General features: G+C 47.4%; 1 protein-coding gene across 3 annotated transcripts in view; it reads right to left on the minus strand.

The window, feature by feature from the left end:
• Positions 1-10941, minus strand: part of FLRT2 (fibronectin leucine rich transmembrane protein 2) — a 92425-nt gene extending 81484 nt beyond the window's left edge. For 2 of the 3 annotated variants that reach the window (XM_033141647.1, XM_033141654.1), the window contains exon 1: positions 10312-10941. The gene's annotated coding sequence lies outside the window, so the exon portion shown is untranslated. Of the gene's footprint in view, positions 1-5873; positions 6006-10311 lie in introns of those variants that run through there. The other variant, XM_033141674.1, reaches the window with a different exon arrangement.
• Between the last annotated feature and the right edge of the window lie 227 nt (positions 10942-11168).

An 11168-nucleotide genomic window follows, 5' to 3' on the forward strand; every position in this document is an offset into this window, starting at 1 on the left:
GGAGTATATGGCCCAATGCAACAGGAAATTCTTTTTCTGTGCCCCACTGAAAAATGTGCTTTCATGGTTCAGCAAGACTCACACACAAGAACTTCCAAATAAACCGGGTCTTTTGTCATTAAATTTAAAGGATTGTTTCAGCTTTCAGATTCAGGAAAGAATGGTAAACAAATACAAATAATAAGCATTAAATTTCACTCCTTCCAAACTGATAAAATATAAGAGGGGAAATCAGATACAACTTATTTAAATTTGCATGGGCAGAACTTTGAAGGGATCAAAAATGAAACATCCCAACACTGAAAACCATTTTTCACAGACTCTGGTTCCACGTGAGTGGGAGCTTATTGGGATCTGACGCGTTGATTATCATGACTATTTAAAGGTTATCACCCCCAATAAGTTTGCAAATCATTTTCCTTTATGTTAATTTCTATGACTGTGGTCCTTAGCCCATAAACTGTCACAGGGAATTACTCTGTTAATTTATCAGTTGACTGGTTGCCCAGTGATTAATAATTATGAAGGACTCAAAAAGCCATGTCGGAATTTTTGTTGTGACCTTTTTTGGGGGGGTTAATCTAAGGGGAGAACTGATCCTGTGAGGTGCTGAGTATCTCCCGCCCCTTTCAAAGCATGATCAAAATATGCTGATAGGTACTCAGGAATGATGGAAGTAGAGGCCTTGGCCAATGGCATTTATTCTGGCAACTTGCAAGACTGGGATCCATAGGATCATCCCCATCACAAAATCCCATTGGATTCGATAGGAAAGGAGATGGGTTCTGCAGCCCCTGAAGACATGAGCACACCAAAAGTTTTCAAAATTCTGTAGTTCAAATGCTGCAGTCCACACATTGTGGAATAATCTCATTAAGGCTACGTATGAGTTAACAATTTAGGGGCTGACACCTAAAAATCTCAGTGGCTGGTTTACCTAAGTGTATGATCCATTTTTCTATAACTCTACCTTCACCCATTTATATACAGAAGAAGAAGAAGAAATATTCCCATTAATCCGGATCAGAAGGAGCCATTTAAAAAAATAAATAAAAATAAACAAGCCACATGTATCAGGCCTGTTACAAAGTAGACAAGGGACCTTTAAGAAGCAGATCAGAAAGGACAGAATGTTTTTTTAAAAAAAGATTAAAGATGTTTTACAGATTTCTTTATGGATCATTAAGTTTTCTGGAATCCTGAATGTAACATGACAGATCTGTTTTAAGACCTCACTAGTACTGAGTTCCTATTCAATTCAAAGGGCCATGTCAGGAGAAGGAATCAAAGAGAAATAAAGGCTGCTAGTTGAGTAAATCACCAGTAAAGCACCAAAGAACAGGAAGATCGCAACAGTCTGGGCCACTGGCTGAATATAACTAAGTTCATTGTACTAGCTAAGCATTTTCATAGAGGACTAAACTGGAAGAGATTCAGAAAAGACTGGCTCCCACAAAAGGATTTGCCTTTGGTAAGCCGTCAGTTTTTCATTGGGTTTCTTTTTAACTGTTGCTTTTAAAAACTCCAAAGATTTAATAATTATTTGGGTCACGTATTTCTTTATTTGTTCTTTAAAAGCAAGCCGACAGACGCATCTATAGGTCATACACTGCTTTAGGGAATTCAGCTTGATGCCATCAGCTTGAAGCAGATACTTTTCCTTCACATAGTTTGTGTTGGTGGCTTCTTCCTTTTTTTGGAATCATTAAATTGGCTCTTGCTTTTATGTCAATATCTGGATGTTGTAATTGGGTTTAATTTGTGGGTACTGGTGGTTAGCCATCTTGATTTCCTTGGAAAATTGGGCAGGTTGTAAGTTTTTAAAATAAAATAAGAACAGTCACTTTGTGATGTTTCCTTCTTTTTTCTTGAAAGAGCACAATTTGCTTCCAAAAGAATTAAAGAAGAAAAAGTTTTAGTCCCGGGCACCTTTCAGTTCTTGGATTCTGCCATTGAACAACAGCAACAACATATCCAAATGATTACTTCTGGGCAAAGACTTGCCAAAAGGAAATAAGGAATCATTAAACATCTAATGCCACCATATTACACCAGCACTAAATGCATCAAATATCATCTGGAAAATGTCAAACCAAACTATCCCCCTCATGAAAGCAATGCTGTTGTTGGAGCCCTTGACTCACAATTCACAATAATTAACTAAAACATGAAATATGGATCTGGATACAAGCAAGAGACAAATTGATATTTGAAAGCTGGGTTTAATAATCCCCAAAAAGGGACCATCTGTTAATAACAATCTTTTCCCTTGATCTCTGGTGGGTATTCAAAATACAGACACAGATGGAATTTTATTTCCTTTTTTATTACAAAGATAATCTTGCTACTATGCTTAAATGATGTACATCTTTGCCAAGTATGCATTTTTTTAGGTTCAACTATGGGGTGATAAAAGTCACCCAATCAACAGAACTTCTGGAGCAAACATGAACTATTGGACATACCAAATTGCATTTTGTGTCTTGATTTTGTTAAGTCGGCCGACCTGTGATCACCAGCAAACTAAAAGGACGGTGTCCAAATGCCTGGTGTTTCTTCACATTAGTAGCAAATGGGTCTGAGTTACCTTATATTAATTTGAATGTTGTTCTGCTATAGAACAACAGACATGAGAAGCGCTAGCAGTGAACACCATCTTTTAATCCAACAAGCAAATTGAGTAATTTAAGATATCCTAAACCCAAGCAAGTCAGATGTTGCATTCCCCCCCCTTCCTCGCTGCCACAATATATTTTGCAGAAGAAAAGGAGTAAGATAGAGAGTGAGAGTGGAGAGAGACCATGCATGCATTGATTGCATACTTCTCACAGATAGAGGTCACTAATGGACTGGATTTGAATCACTGTGGCAGAAACCACAAAGTTATATGAAAGTAATCTAGTGAAAAATGAACTCACTTTTAGATTAAGAGCAGAGGGTGCAGGGGTGACTAAGAAGCTGTCCTTCTTGGAAACAAACAGTTTTCTCTTAAGAGGGGCTATTCCCTCACCTATAAAGCACAGCAGAATAAAAGCCACAGCCCTTAATGTGCTTGATCTCCTACTTGTTTTCAAACAAGGAAGCCTACATTTTCTTATACCAGGGAATGGAGAGGAAAATCAAATCATCAGGGCTCTACATACTTGAGAGTTGCATTTCTAACAACTTACAGACATGTTTGCATTGCCGATTCTCGCCTGAAACCACAGCCCATGTAAGGCATTTTTTTTTGAAATGGGTGGAGGTGGGGTTGTTTTCGGCAGATAAGCCTAACTCTGTGTCAGGCTCTCCAGCAGACCAGGATATAATCATGACTTATAGCAATGGCTCAAATTAAATCCAGAGACTGAAAATCATATGCAGATAAAAATCACATATACATATGAACAAGTCAATCCTTAGCTTATCATATGCAGATAAAAATCACATATACATATGAACAAGTCGATCCTTAGCTTAGCTTGTTCGGATTCCATCAATTTATCTTTTGTCCAAGTCCTGGACTTCTGCAAACCGTGTCCAACATTCTGATCAGAGGCCAGTTTGCAAACAGAACATTATCACCATGCCAAGGAGGTCCAATTTTCAGTGGTGCTTGGCTGGCATCTCATAGAATAATAGAATTGTAAAATTGGAAGAACCAACACCCCCATCATCTAGTCCAACCATCCTCTTTTGCTTTCTTTTTAACCATTGCAATGCCACCTGCAACTAACCGAACGTGTTTTAAAACCAAGGTGAAATCCCAGTTGTATAGGAGCAGAACATCCTCTCCAAAAGTGAGGTACTTTAACACTTATTGGGACTCCTGGGAAGTTTTGAGTAAGGAGTTTGTGAGGTCAGAGCAGTGTGAAAAGTACTGAGGCTGCCTAGTGTTCCAAGTGCAATATTTTGATGGGTCAAATTAATGCAGGGAAAACTGACAGGAGGAGAAGGGAATGGAGATTCTCTAAGTGTGATGGGTGAAAATTATTTTTGAAAGGTACTGAGTAGGTGCGGGTGGTGGTGGTTTTTGTTTGCTGAAATATAAGCATAGTGGGGTGTGGGGATTATGACCATCTTAAAGTAATTTAGGCAAAAAGAAACAGTCTCATCATATCTAAACAGAAAGGGCTAGTTGCACAAGGCTTGCAAAACATTTTCCTGCCTTTATTCTATGTTCTTTTCAATAGATCAGATAGGTGACTGCAGTTCTGAAGGAAAATGAATCACCGTTATCTCAGAAGGCCTACTGCCCAGCTTTGTCCCTCCTGTGCTTGCAGGAGTCACTGCCTCCTAGGATAGCAAAACAAAGAAACAAAAAAGTACGCCAGCATAGTACCCTTTCTGTTAATATCAAGATGCTGCAGTCTTTGGTCAAAAATAAAAAAATAAAAAAATGCCACTTTCAGTGCATTTCTGTGACACAGACCATGATGGAATGGCCTGACTGTCCTTTTGTCCCTCTTGAATCCAGGATGGATTTGCCAGTCCCACTGGAGCAGGAATTCCCTAGTACATGCTAAGTAAATGAATCCATGAATGAACTCCATGGGAGTTTTGACTCAGTGAGGACTGCAGGATTAAGCTGCCCGGAGAAGATTACATTCCAGATCCCAACTGGCATGATTGGTTTGTAAGCACTAAGAGATGGTAAATAAGCTTGGGTGTAAAAGGATATGCTTTGCCTATGCTAAGCAAATGCTCTCTCCTTCTATCTCTCTTTCTCTCCTAAACCAAAAATAAAAAAATTAAAAAAAATCCCGCAAAGGCAAAAATCTAATCAGCACTTTCTATACACAAGTCCAGGCTTCTGCATGGATTTCTGCCTTGGACTTTATTAGCTTATTGTAAGCCTTAAAACAGATTTCCTCCATTAAAATTAATTAAAAGCTCCTGTTGACTGATTCTCCATTCCAGAGAGGAAGGTTGATGGCTTCTCCCTCAGTTTTCAGGCTGCTTCCCCCCCCCCCCCCCAAAGCTGCTTGCTTCAACCCCCTCCTTTCTTTTCTCTCTGGCTTCTCAGTAACCCTCAGACCAGCTACATGAAATAAGGCTGCTGTCCACTTGATGGACTTGAAATGCCATTTCTGCCTCCTCCTCCCTCCCCCAAGCCATCAGATCCGCCTTTATGTAGCTATTGATGGGAATCTGATGAATACTGATGCAATTTACCGCTGCCTCCCCGCACCCCTCCATTTGAATTTCATAATGCTTGTCAGCACTGACTTAACCTGATCTTCTCTTTGCCAGCTTGGCTTTCATCTGCTCAACTTCTCCATTCCATAACACACACACACACAAAGGAAATCTTCTTCCCTTCTTACTTCCAAAATATAAACCTCACTTGCTTCACAGAATGCCAAGTAGTAGCTCTTTGCTCGATGGTGTGAGGATACTGATGGGAGGAGGGGACAGAGGTGGGTCGTCCCTTTCAAGGCTAGGAAATGGCCAGAGGGCACATTTGGAACAGTCGAGTCAGGTGGAGGATGAAGGAGAGAAAGTAAAAAGCTGCCCTCTACGTTCATCTGGATTCTCATCCTCTCTCTTTCACACACACAGGCTGAAATACACAAACTGCCGCACAGCGATCGCATCTTTCCCTTTCCACTTGTCACATACAGCCATTGATAAATTTCCCTGTGGGGATGCCTGCGCGTGTGTCCCTGTCAGTCGCGCACCACCCCTCTAGTCTAAGCAGGCAGCTGGCCATTTGCCCCTCATCCCGTCCACACCTGGATCCCAGGCCACGGGCACGAACTTTTTGCATTTGGCATTATGGTGGCGATGGTTTTTATGGCAGGGGGGCTTCCCTCCTTCGGGGGGGGGGAATTAGAATCGTTGAATCGTAGTGGGGAATCCTGAAAGAGAGAGGGACGCGAGCCCGACTGTACCTGCAGGCTCCGATCCTGAAGCGTCGTTCTCGGGTGCTCATAATCCCCGGGGAGCCTCTGCCCCCCCCCTCCAGCGAAGACCCCCAAACTTTGGCGGCCGCCGCCACAGCAGCAGCAGCAGTAATGTTTGTCTTCGAGGCGCTGGGAGAGCAGCAACGGTGGGATCGCCTCCTTGTCGCGGTGGGGTCGTCGTCGTTGTCCTCCGCCTCCTGCTGCTGCCCTCGCCCGCAGGTTGCGGGCGGCGCTCGCCTCTGGGGCCGCCGCCGCCTGCTGCTTCTGCTCTGCGGAGCGAGCGCGGCACTTTCTTCCGCCTTCCCCGATTACGAGGCAGCGGCAACATCCTCCTCCGTTCGCCTCCAACGCGCAGCCCGGGGCTCCAGCATCCCCGAGAAGGCAAGCGCAAAGGCGCACACCTCTTCCTCTCTCTCCTCCGTCCCCACCTCTCTCAAGGAGAGAGAGAGAGAGAGAGAGAGAGAGAGAGAGAGAGAGAGAGAGAGAGAGAGAGAGAGAGAGGACACACCAGGCAGAGAGGGATGCCAACAACTCGAAATCAACAGAGACGTCCGGGAGAGGAGCGAGCTCTAATCAGCCTGCAGAGAACAGTTTGGTGTTGTTTTCTCCTGGCCTGGGGTTGGGTTGTTTATTTTTTTCCTTTCTCCCCTCGGTCCTCAGAGCTCAGGAGAGAGAGGATCCCACGACGAGGAGGAAGCGCAGACGAGCAGCACCCCAGAAGCCTCCGGAGGCGACGGGCGCATGCAGACGTGCACGCGTGAGCGCGTGAGCGCTCGAGCGCCTCTTTCGCCTCTGGGCTCGCAAAGTCCAGCCGCGCTGGCAGGTTGATCCTGGGCGTCAGGAGATCTCCGAACGGACTCTAATGGCAGCCGAGCCTTTCTCTCTCTCTCTCCTTCTCCTCTCTCTCCCTTTTGCTCGCCTGACACCCCAGGGAGATGTTTACAGTAATGAATTCGGGTTGATAGCCATCTCTCTCTCTCTCTCCTGGAGTTCCTCCCACATGGCGAGTTTAAAGAATGCTTGGAAGGCAGGGCTGCAACCTGAAAGCTTTCCAAGAGGCAAAGTCGGGCTCGGGTCCCCCGCCCCCCCCCACTTTAATTATTTAACCCACCCTTCACCGTCAAGTTCTTTAGCCAAAGAGGCGCTTCTGCCTCGATTCTTATTAGGAATCTCTCCCCCTCCTCCCATTTCTGCGCGCAGCTATCAGACAGAATACGGGAAACAGCACCAAGCGGCGTCTTAGGCGCTCAACCTGATCTACTTCTCAGCTCGGCTCTGGGCTTGCGGGCGGGCGCGCGTGTCACTCGCTGCTTTAATTGCCCCAATAGAGGCTCCCCGACAAAAACATCAGCAGGGCTTCCATGGCAGGCAGGATTTGAGTTTTTCTGGCTCCCCCCCCCCCGAGGATCCCGACCATTAAGAATAAAAAGCCACTTGGTTTTATCCTGCGCTGAGCAGGCACCCCGCTTGCAGGGAAAAGAAGGAACTCCCTTCGCTGGTATAAAATAAATTAATTGTAGTCATTAGGGAAGGGGAAGGGAGGGAAGTGGCAGAATGTTCACCACAGCGGTGTTATTTCACATGTCTGCAGCCTACGGTGGGACCCCCCGCCCACACACACCTTTGAACTTTTACCTGGCAAAATCGAATCAATAAATACATCAGCCGATCCCCGGAGAAGGAAGAGATCTGTTTTGTGTTATCTTGACTTTTCTAAAGGGCCGAAGAAATCTAGGCGTCTCTGCCTCATAACTGAATAAATAACCCCCAAATGCTACATTTGCAAGGGGGGGCAGCCAGTACACCCCTTTTATTTAAATTTTCGGCTACTGCATGGAGGGCGCATTTTCACCAGACTAAAATGAAATTGATCGTTTTTATGCTCTTTGAGAGCTTTGCGAGGATACAAACGGAGCGGAGGGAGAAAAAAAGCGGCTGTACCTGCAAGATTTTGCTGGTAAAAAATGAATATACAGGATCGGGTTGCATGTCTGACATTAATTTTTAGCATCAGAGGGGGAGGGAACTCGGTGAAGTTTGTCAATTTCAGGGATCCTACAGATTCTTCTTTTGGAGGAGGGGGTAGTTTTAAAAAAGCGTTTGAAACCATTCCTGATTTTGTTTTTTCCCCATGCTGACTTGTTTTTCCTCCTCTGAGCATCTGGACTCGAGATTCTAGAGCCAAAGAGCCAAGTGGATTGACACTAGTGTCGTGAACTCGTTCCTGGTTCATTTGCAGGGGCAAGGAGGGTTTCACACCTGCCTTCTCATCATCTGATGACTGCCACGCAAAAGGGTGCCTTGAACGTGTGAGTGGGCCACCACAGACCCAACGCCACGAAGAGAAAGCCCACATGCCCTCAAGCGCGAGGCTTTTCCACGGAGCCAGTTCACACCCTCCGTAGACAGCCATCGAGTGTACAGTACAGCAATCAAGTGTAAGCTAAATAAACCCAAGTGCAGACGCTGAAGTGAAGCAGGCCTCGACTCTTAACTACTGAGAATTCCCTTGAGGGAAATGTCCTATTGACGCTAAGAACCGGTTAGAAGTATTTTCGTTTCCCCCTCATATGTACAAGCCACACGCTCTCTCTCTTTGCCTCAGCCACCCATCATCCCCAGCAATGTGTTGGCGGGGCATACAGACGCATTGGGCGTTGTGGACACGGCCTAAGCTACCTCCGAAGGCAAATCCCCAAATGTAGGAAAAGGGATACATATATGGCAAGGGAAGGCAGCACGCATGGCTGTTCCAAAGCAGAGGGCTATGATATTGGCCAGATTACACGGAGAAATGGAATCAACTCAAGGAGGGAAGGGCTGTAGCTCAGTGGCAGAGCGCCTGCTTTGCGCGCACAAGATCTCGAGTTCAATCCCCCGCATCTCCAGGCAGGGCTGTAGGAGGCTGAAACCCTAAAACCCTGGAGAGTTGATGCCAGTCATTGTAGACGCTTCTGGACTAAGGCAGCTTCCTATGTTCCTGATGAGACACACTGTTATCAAAGCCTGGGTCCCTCTCTCTGTCTCTTTCTCAGCCCATCTGTGAGCTTGGGGATCATGGCACATTCATTCCTGGCATGGCTCTCGCGGGGTTCACAGCCTGCAATCTATGTACTTTTCCAAAACAGAGGAACTCCTAAACCCCCTGAAGGGGTCCAGCCCACCCCCACCCCCCGCCTTCGAAAAATGAAAATGCTGGTGCGCAGACCCTGGAGAAGAAAGCCAGAGGAGCATCCAGCCAGACTCTGAAACGGAAGCGCTGACGAGAGCCTGGCACGCAGTGCTGCTGGCACTGTTATCACAAAAGCAGGATCGCCGCTGGGAGAGGAAAGCGGGGGGACTCGGCGAAATCAAGACGGTGCGGGAGAGTATCCCAGTAACTCGGAATGAATGAGGGTCCGGACTCGAAGGAGTTAACCCAGCCCTAACGCTCTCGCACCCCTCTTCTGCGGAGGCGAAAAGGGGATGGTGGAGGAAAGACATTTGCCAGACAGTGATTGACTGATGGGGGAAGAAAGGAGGTTTGTTTCCGTCAGCAGTAGATTTGGATTAAAATGGGGAGGGGCGCTAAAAGGAGTGCAGGCAGCGGGGGGGGGGGTGCAAGCCACTCAGAGCTCTCCAATCGATTGATTCTGGATCCTTATTTTGCACGGGGAGGGAGGGAGAGGACGCTGCTTTTCTCAAACCCTTGCCCATCACTCTTGCAGTTGCAGCCCGATCTGGTGCATATTTGTCAGGGGCGTAAAGTCGCGTTGAACTCGCCGGAGGTTCCTTGCGCGTAAAAGCGCACAGGTTCCGGACGCAAAAGAGTCTGACGAACCGGCGGAGCAGAGGCAGGCACCGTTTTAAACGTTGCACACACACACACACACACACACACACACACACACACACGATTGTCACTACCTCAAGACTTGAGAACTTGAACTTGAAGGAACGGAACGGCCTGATTTACAGAAGCCATCAGAATCCACACACGTGGACCTTTTGCGCGAGAGTCGGGGGCACTGGACACCGTCATTAATTCACCCAGAAAATGTGTTTGTGTGTGTACTTGAACCAGCACTACCAAACTTAATCTGCCATGCAGAAACCGAACTGTCATTGGTTTGAAGGGGACTACTCTGGAGTAGGTACTTTCAGGATCGCAGATATATTATCATTATTATGCCCCCCCCATGCATACACAACTCCTCCTGCCTATGGAGAGAGAATCCACAGCCTCCAACTCTCTCTCTCTCTCCCTCGCTCGCTCCGGAGTCACACCGAATCTAACCTTGCACGCCTCTCTGGTTCCCCGCGAATGAAACTTGGAACCCTGGGCAAATGAAACGGCCCGCGTTCTTTCTCCCCATCCACCCATCCACCCATCTCAGATGGTGGCGCCTGCAGCACGAAGGCAGCGAGGAAAAAGAATTCGTTTTACCTGACGAGAGTGCGCCGCGTTTCTCCTCTCGCTGGAGCTCACCCAAACCCCACTGGGTCAGGAAGGTGGCGAGGGCAGCCGCTCGATTCCTGCATTGTACTGATTTAAGGATCACCGCCAAGGTCTGGCTTTGTTCCATAGCTGGCAAGAGCCACGCTCGTCGTCCTCATAATCTCTGGCTTCCACCACCGCCGCCGGAGAGGCTTCTCTCGCCGAAGAGCGCCCAGCGGAGGGATCTCCTGGAGCCGCTGTCCAGCCGGTCATTCAACCCAGAGCGCCAAGATGCAAAAGACAGCCGAGCGTGACCAAATGCCTCGTTCTTCTCCGCCTCCGGTCCGCAAATCTCCCCCCTCTCTCTTTCTTTCCCTCCTCTTTCCCCAAAGCAGATCCTCGATGCACCAGATGGGTGCCCCCCGGCTTCCCAAAGCGAGCCTGCCTGGCGGGTTTCACAAGCGGGTGGCTGCAAGAGCAGCGGCAACAGCAGCGCGCAGCGACGCCTGCCTCAAACAGCGCCTTCCTCGAAACTCAGCCGTCTAGCAAAGAGCGGCAGGCAGCGGCCGCTTAACCCTTTGAGGGCGGGACGCTGAAAGAAGAGCCGAGCCTGTGAGAGCGAGAGAGAGAGAGGTCGCTCTGTTGTGGCTGGCCCAGCACAGAGTGTCTGGAGAGAGAAAGCGAGAGGCTTGCATGCCTGGGGAAACTTACACACACACACACACACACACACACACACACACACGAGATATCCTTCTGGAGATCAGCTGCGTGCCTCTTTTGCAAACATACCACCTCGTCTCGTCTCAAGGGGTGGTTTGGGAAAAGAAAGAACAGGCACAAGTCGCCACTGGACTCGAGAGGAA

The sequence above is a fragment of the Lacerta agilis genome, chromosome 1, assembly GCF_009819535.1.
Source record: "Lacerta agilis isolate rLacAgi1 chromosome 1, rLacAgi1.pri, whole genome shotgun sequence".
Taxonomy (NCBI): domain Eukaryota; kingdom Metazoa; phylum Chordata; class Lepidosauria; order Squamata; family Lacertidae; genus Lacerta; species Lacerta agilis.